Genomic DNA, 9,380 nt, shown 5'->3' on the forward strand with positions numbered 1-9,380 from the left:
GATAACCACCATGTAGAAGTGAACCACGTAGAAGTGAGCGACATGTCAGAAAAAATTTGATGGTATCGCATTTTCAAGAAATTGTGCTTATTCTTAAACTGCTGATCTATTCATTGAAGGCATATGTGGTAGTGTGGAATTCGAAACTAACAAGTGGCGAGTCTGTTTAGTCTCTCCATTTGTCTGCACATACCGGACAGCGTTAACTACATTCCTCTGTTCAAGTCAATTATTATGAATGCGTGTGGCATACCTCTCAGATGGTAAATAGAATGCGGGAATTGCAAGCAAGGGTTTCTTTTTGTGACGTTGGCAGCAGACTGAAACTTTTCTATAGTTTTTGGACAACGAATGCCGAGCTTGTATAAATATACGTATGTCAGCAGCTAACTTAACCAAGTTCTATCGTTGACAATTACATCTTTCTCGTTTTCTTGCCATTTATCAAATGAATTTGATTGTTTCCGGAAGTATGAAACACGTAAAACTAACTTTTAATGAATTTAGTAACGTTTTGAAAGAAATTTAAAAGCAACATCACGAATTGACGTGGAAATACCATTCACGAGGAAAGTGACAGGTGCAGTCTAGAGCTGACAGACTGAGTAGAAGAACTGATATAAAATAGAAGGCGATATGACAATGCTTATGATACGAGTGCTTAGACAGCCCTTATGATTCTGTCTCACCATGTTGCTGATACTTAGACCTTACGCTGGGTTTGGAGTTTTCGACTGGCAAGTCTATGACCCAAGTTTGGGCGCCTTTCGCCACATCTGTGTACCATCAACAATCACGGTTCTTTCGCCTGCGATGGGCGCTCATAGTCTCCTGCCGAAAATGAGTGTAGCTGTTAGCAAGTGTTCCACCACAACCTTCAGTTATCATTGGTAATAAATTATAATATTGTAACAGTTTCTACTATGCTAATTAATGAGAGACCACAGTCTCCTTTCAATATTATGTTCCCAAGGAAAACTTCCATGTAAACTTGAGGTAAATTCGGGTTGATGTTTTGATGTTTAACAGAACAGGAACAGTATGCAGCATAAAAGGGCTCACATTCAAAGAAAAAATCAGAACTTAATGAAGAAACAAATAAAATAAAATATTTGTTATCGTAAAACTGGTAAGGTTACAGTTCTTGCGTGTTCAATGATAATTTCTGAACTGCACAGAGCGTAATCCTATCATTGACATTACTTGGTTTACAAATCGGGAAAGAAGATTGTGTACCTGGATATACTGCAGGTTTCCATACATATATAGCACCGATTGGACATAAACAGTCTGAAAATTAGTGTAGGTGGTGCTGAGAAATAACTGTTCAGAAGAAAAAAATCGATGCACCTTGCGTTTCAGAGGTAATAAGCTTTGAAATCGGCCAATAAGGCCATTGCACGCTCAAATAAAAGCGGCCCGCAACAGACAGTGTCTTCTAACGTGTTCTTTGTTCGGTTTTCTAAAACCGAAGAAGAGAGTGACAAGAAATGAGACATAGGACGGTAATAACCATCGTAACCAAGCAACAGGCTAAGCAATCAAGTGTGCTATAGCCTACGGTATGAGAACAACTTACACCAGTTGCATCTGTCGGGACGCTGAAATTTGCTAATGCAATGGCTTGTTTGGCTAACTTCATTGCTAATGAACTTCGAAACGTCGCAACCATTATTACTCAGCACTTTCATTTCTCAACTGACGGAATTGGGGAAAGTAAATGAAAAATATTGTGAATGGGTGACTCTGAAAGGTAGCAGAGAATCAGATGATAGGTGCAGTAAAATTGTTAGAAGTACGTACAAGACAGTGAATTTAATGGACAATAGATGTAGAAAACATGGAAAGACCAGTAACAAAAGACACAGACGTCTAAGAAATTATAGATGTTGAGAAATGGCTTCGTCAATAAGACAACAAGACTAGTGACTCAACGAATTATTTTACAATATCGGTTAAGAAGAGAAAAACTTAAACTTATAACACTTGCAAATGTAGTGAAAATCTTTCACTGAAGAACACTCTTCGAAATTCGGAACGTTTCAGGGATCTGGGAGAGAATATTTATTCATTATTTGTACAGTCCCAGACTGCAGTCGATGGACAAGAAAAGAATGCTTCAATTGAGGACGTCCTTCAGCCTATACAGTGAGACACGCCGTGAAGAAATCCATGAAGATATTTGATAAGGAAATTAAAGATCAGGGAGAGAAATTAAAAAAAATCGATGTCTGCTGATGATACTGCAGTTCTGTCACAGACGGCGAAGGACGAGGAAGAGCAGCTGAAAGGAACAGATATTGCCTTGAAAGATAGTTATAAGATGAACATCGACAATAGTAATGGAATGTAAGCGAATTAAAACAGGCAGTGCTGTGGAAATTTGAATACACAGTGAGTAACAGATGACGTTCGTTAATTGAACATTAGAATGGGTATAAAATACAGTACCTCTCTCAGTAGTAAGTACAATATACATGCTAAAGAGACATTCATTAACAAGTTTTGATGGCAAACTTTGGTGAAGCTGCTTATTTGGATTCTACGTAAGAGAAATGTGGAAAATAAATTCAGATTACAACAGAGGAGAAGATATTCAATTGTGAGGATACTGAAAAAGCTGAAGCTTAGATGAGTTGAGTGAATAACTAATACTGATATACTGAACTCAATTGGTGACAATAAGATATTTTTTCCATACTTGACTAAAAGGAGGAATTGGCCGACTGGGAATATATTGAAGCATCAAGGCACCGTCAATTTGAAAATAGGCCAACGTCTTGAATGTAAGACTTACAGAGGGATACTAGGGTCAGAGTACCGTAACCGAGTTCAAATCGATGTACGTTGCTGTTGTTATGCTATGACTTGTAAAATGATTCAGTGTTGTTATCCCTGTGAATTTAAGGTACTAACCGTACGGTTCACGATATGTTACCTTAGATTTAGGAAAGGTACTAGCTGGATGAGAAGACCGAGTAAGACATTGGTGAAAGACCAACGTTCCATATTAGTGTGTACGTACTATCCATAGTATAAACCAGCGCCTTGTTATGTATGTCTGCAATTTCCGCTATTTATTTAAGACTGTAAGCTTTTTTTTGCATCATTTAGGCATTAGACCGTGATTCAGTTACTACATAGTTCAAAGCTAAATTTCGACAGTTTCGGAAGTAGGTAGCAAATGCCAGATCTACGTTAAGTAGTAGCTTTCTGCTGTTATATTACTACAATACACTAGTTGATTGATAGGGATGGAGACGTGTTGTATACCAAAATTCTGGTTTTGTAAATATGAGGTTTTTCGCATTGTATATTGAACTATTCTTGAACATATAATTTAGATAAACCTGTTTGGTCTTTACGGTCGTTTTAAGTGGAATAACATGTTCTTATCGAGTGTAATGTATTTATCTGTTGATTCCATTTGTCTGCACATTGCACTGTCAAACAATATGCCCAAGGTGCCCATTGTCTCTCAAACAACTCCAAGTTGCTATATGTGTGTGGCAAATGATTACCTATACTCTGCTGATCACAGTAACAGCCCACATACACACACTAAACTACCCGTACACTTACTAACCATTCAAAACGTCGTGATTAAAAATGTATTTCGTCTGAGGGTCGTTGCATTTATGTGATACTGGCTTCGGTGATGGCAGATTATAGGTGTTTTGAATGTTGAGAAGGTATTTTTACAGAAACATGGATAATTCACTGAGAAAACCGAGTAAATCGCAAATAGTTACTCTACAGCCTGACATTTAAGCCCACAGATCCATAACACCAACCGATTTAATAAATATCCCATAAAAATTTTAGCAATTTTTGTCGGTGGAGTTTGGCTACAATCTGTAATTGCTGGGTGTGTTAATATTCGTCTCATAGCCTTCTAATTACGCCTTTATATGTATAAATTATCATTGTGCCACAAAATTGTCTTCCAGCAGTCCAGACAGTTACAATGACTGTTTTCTGTATGTTATAAATCTAAAACTCCTACTCCACTTTCAAAAGCAGTAGACCAAGTGACAGATTTCGTGTTAATTTACCCTTCTTCCTATTGTTTATCAATATCTTCGTAACTGCCACCATTACCATCCTTCATAATATGTATCCAATACTGTAGACCATTTCTTCCACCATTAAGTGTATTATTGCAGGATAGCGCCTCAGATGTCCCACTGACAGATTTGCTCATTTAGTAAGGTTTTCCAATGGATAGTTTCCTTGCGTATTTTCTTAGTACTTTTTCATTATTTAGGTTCTTTGGGAGTGTAACACTCAAACTTTAGTTTTCATAAATATCGAGCCGTTAACTCACAATTTCTAGAACCTCTTCCTTGATTCAATATCGTAGTTCGATGATATCAAAGCTCTTCAACTGAGAATGATTTTTCTGCGTTCCTCAGTGACTTGCGACTTTCTACTTGCTTTGCCCATCGTCTGTAATCACTATTCGCTCATTGTTTTCTTTTACACTTTTTATCTTTCCCCGTCGTTTTGAGATTCGGTATTAAGAGTACTGATGTACGCACACTACTCTTTATCAACTGAGACATAGCTTTGCTTATAGTAGAGCAAGCAAGATACTGTTTAAATATGTCATCCATGCCATTCAATAGATCTACATTTACTTTACTTTCAGCTGGAAGGGATTGTTCACCTTCCAAACATCGCACTGTTATCTACTATTCTACTATTTTACTGCTTTTTCTTTCATATCATGTATCCCTTTTATGTGTGTAACGGATGTAAATTAATGGTCAAAAGCTCTGCATTCAGGCTGACTTGGTCACAATGGTGAAAGTCAAATATCAGCTAACGAGTGTCTGATTGACCAACAAATGGAAACTCTATATCTCCTTGATATCTGACGATGCAATAATGTGTAAGCGTGTCATATGAGCAATAAAGTAATTCCTTTGCTGATGTTTGACTTTTACTATTGTGACCCAGTCAGCTTGAATGAAGATAAACTGATGAATATAATAGTGGTAGCCTGACTTCTGCATTACTTCATGTCACGTTTATATTGTAACGTGAATTAAGTGCCTGTACTTCAGGTCTGTTGAGACATCTTATTCCACCTTATGTCGTAGAAGGCTTTATGTTTGTCCACTTATGCTAGAAATGTATACAGAGTTACCTTCATTTTGTCCCTGTACTTCTATTATTATTACCATGTGGACATCCATTATGAACATCATTATGTTGGGCTCACATTAAATTAGATGATAATAGAAGTCAGAAGAATTTGGGTTATTAAACCGATAGAGGCATGATTGGTACAACACAAATTTTTTGTGAACTGGCATTACCATAGGAGTCCAGTATAAGGTATGAAGTAGTCCCACACAATATCACATTTTTATTAGAAACAGAGCAAATGCAGAAATCGTACATTAATTTTGAAGGTATAGACATTCTTAATGAGCGTATTATAGCGAAATTTAACTTCTATTTAAGACTACCCATTGCATTATTTGTTACTGATGAACTTACGGACAGCGTTCTTGTTTCCTTAGAAAATATTTCATGAAATCTTTGAGAGAATGAAATTCACAAAAAATTTGGTGATCGGGAAAGGAAGATTCTATCAGTGCGTGGCTCTCTGGGCTACAGACACTGACAATTATGACACAGCTGACCCATAAAGTCGATTCTTGCTATAAGGTGATGGGTGGTAATCTTGTAGCATTTTTTTTTCCTTGACTGTTTAGCGTTACGCTCTTGTTTGCATTAATGTGTGGTCACAAGGAATATTTTTTCCGTAACATTTCTTCGTAGTGATGGTTGTGAACGCTTGTCTTCACCAGTTATCGCGTGTTCTTCTTAGGCTCACGTACAATGAAGCTTATGGCCCATGTATCGTTAAAGAGTAGAGGAACAGTTCATTTGAGTGGCACCGTTGAGGCTAACATTTCTTTTTTCAAAATTCGTAAGAGCTGGAAGATGTACGCCAGAGACTCTGGAGCATCATATTTCTAGCAGAGAGGGCGAAACTGGGGTACATACAGTCAGTTGTAACAGACTATTGCGACAAGGACCAGCTGTGTATTCTGAAACAGAGATCCATGTAAGTCTTCTACCAAAGACGTTGTGATTTACAAGATTCCGATTGTTTGATATTGATTCTCTCTTAATCTTAAAACAACTCACTACTGCAAGTATGAAACTTCAGAAATCCCAGCTGATTGAGACAATTCAATCCGAATTGTTGTATTCTTAAAAATTTAACACTTTAAAATTATCACTGAGTTTGAAAATGTTCCGATAGGTTAAAAAGGAATTATATGGCTTGAAGGCCTAATATTAACAAGACCTTCACCGGTTTTCATTATATTGAATTTCATAGGCCTTGCAAGTTGATAAGCAAAACGAATTAATAATAGATCGAAAAAGGCATATAAATAGTGCTTACCAGAAGCGGCCACAAAAGCACACAGAAGACACCACAAGGACGTAACACACATTTGACTGCACAGATAAACAGAGAACAAACTGTATCAGACACTCAACGACGCCCAATGTCTAGTCATTGCGTTTACCAATCCGACCCGCTAGTAGACTTAGCCACATCGTAATAGCATTACTTATACGGGACAGCGCGCGTTACAAATATCTCAGTGGTAGGCAGCTCTAGGTTTTTGGCACGAGCCTCAGTATTAATAATAATTTACACTAATAATTAACCTTAACCAAGAACTACAGAGTTCGCTGAAGTTTTTTCAGTGCGGCCACACTAGTTGTAGGTTAGTGTAAGAAGTAAAAAGTTGGCACTCAGTTATGTGTAGCGAAATCAGTAACTGTAACGCTGTTCACATTAAACAACGCTGAGGACATAAAATAACATTTGGGCCCCGCCACAGGTTAGTCGCTCCACAATAACTACCAGAATAATGTTCGGCATATAGATTTCTTTAAAAATTTGATCCACAAACTAGCAATTGTGACTCCAATCTTTAAATATGAACGCAACAGTTTAAATCACACCTCCTGCAGCAAACGGAGTACCAAAAGCACGTTATGTCAACAGCCGACTATGGAAAAAAACGTTCAAATGTGTGTGAAATCTTATGGGACTTAACTGCTAAGGTCATCAGTCCCTAAGCTTACACACTAATTAACCAAATTATCCTAAGGGCACACACACACACCCATGCCCGAGGGAGGACTCGAACCTCCGCCGGGACCAGCCGCACAGTCCATGACTGCAGCGCCTAAGACCGCTCGGCTAAACCCGCGCGGCCCGACTATGGCGGATTGAACTAAGGCAACTAGCACGGTAACGGTCTAGAAGCTTGTATGACCGCTATTTTTTCGTGATGTTATTAAATGTGATAATGCATGTAAAGGAAAATGATGTATTGGAAGAGTTGTGGTCAGAGAAAGAGTTGTTAGGGAACAGTATCGGTATGTGCGATAGCAGCACTGTGCAGTCGTGGAATCTTTGACAGTCGGTAGTGGATATCTGCGGTGTGCAGCTGGAGGGGATTCGTGGAGTGTACAGTGTCATGCATGGACGCACTTTTAGAACTATGTGAGTTTCAGATTTATTACGAGGAGGAATCATAACTCAAAACAATTTTTGCATAGCATACGTACATAAAAAAGGTTTTTAAATGAAGAACAAGGTATTATTTGATGAGATAGAATGTTTACTTTTATTTCTGTAGACTTGTATGTTTGTCCACTTCACTCTCATCACAGTCGAATTTTTCATAATTATCCTTTTGATTGATCTTCTGAGTTCATTTATTATACCACGGAAACTATCAGATTAAATGAATTTTCATATTAGAGTCTATTATGGTTTCCTTTCATAAGATCCTTCCTAATTGAATTTCCAGGGCGTAAAGGTTGGGTCGGGTGGCTCATTGGCATTCTGTGTCAAGATCATAAACCCCATTTCCATGGATCAACTGTAGGTAGGTTTTAGCAGTACTTTTATAGCTGTTGTGGAGTGTTCCTGTGGAGCTGTTTCTACCGGTACTTCATTTTTGCAGGTGAGATTCATTATAAAAGGCTACTGACATACAAGTGATAGCCTCGTAGCCGGGTCACCTAATCTGTAGCAAATCACGGGAGAGTCGCTTACTCAATTCTCAGACACCTTAGTGTGGCTAAGCGCTCCATTACAATGACGTTCCTCAGTAAGAAGTAATACACAACCTCACCCGAGACGCCTCTGGTCGACAAGAACCACAGCTAGTAGTTACACAGTTGTATGAGTAAGGAAAATTTTTCTTCTTGTCCTAAGGAGTCATTTGTAATTGTAGATAGGTATAGAGATCCAATGATGTTGCTGCTCCAAGTGTATTCGGTATATCACACACAACTACTGATGTGTTTCATTCAACTTTGTTTATTCAAATTGCATTATTTATTATAGACTTCACTTGTACCATCGTAAGAAAAATTAAATAAGATTGCGTAATTTGGGCCAAGTATTTGCTACCCGGGGTTAAAAGTGCATCAATAAATGCTACATTATTTCAGTGGTGATGTATGTTTACTAGAAATCAATTATCCAGAGACATTCATTGACAGGATTGCAGCCTCTTTTCTGAAACTATTTTTAAACATTTCTTTAACTAGTTATTCATATTAAAAGTATTGAAGATGAACCTTACTAAATTCTTAAGAAGTAATCACACTCAATATATAAATAATGTTCGTTTTCATCAAACGGATAATTTTCAATACCTAATGGAGCTCACCTGGTAAATACAGACTTCTACAGTGCACCCAATGAGCACAATGTGATCTACTATATTTTAAAACCTTTCATGGGAGTCAAACAATTCATTTCTTTTTTGCTTTAACAGTGAATAATAAACATCAGCGATACAGAGATATGGGTTGTAGTTTTTTTTTTATTTCTGACTGGCCACTGGCTGGTAGACTTCCTGCGAGATGAGCAAATCAGATGCTTTACAAAAGAAGTATGTGACGCAGGTCTCCTCGGCTCTCGACAGGTGATGTGCAACAGAGAAAATAAGCAGAATGGAGTAGTTCCATACACTACTTTGAACCTAATACATTAATGGCATAACTGAAAACACAGCAAGGTCTTGTAGCGTCACGCTCCTCTGCATGAATGAAATAGGTCGATAGTTTGTCACACTCCAGTTGTTTCAAGTTCCAATAAAAATTTTTTCTCAGTTACTCCGTGAGGGAGATTAGTGATTCGGATTATAGTGCCTATGTCAAGTTACTGCAGATTATACATTGCACGTACAATCAACTGTTGTGCATCCGGGCATGATCTGCTTTTCCACTTTAACGCTATAAATATAGTATCGACCTCTATATTTCGAGCCGCGAAAGCAAAGAGAGCTTCACTCGAAGTTTAAACGCAGCCAAAACCTCTC

The sequence above is a fragment of the Schistocerca serialis genome, chromosome 6, assembly GCF_023864345.2.
Source record: "Schistocerca serialis cubense isolate TAMUIC-IGC-003099 chromosome 6, iqSchSeri2.2, whole genome shotgun sequence".
NCBI classification, from domain to species: Eukaryota; Metazoa; Arthropoda; class Insecta; order Orthoptera; family Acrididae; genus Schistocerca; species Schistocerca serialis.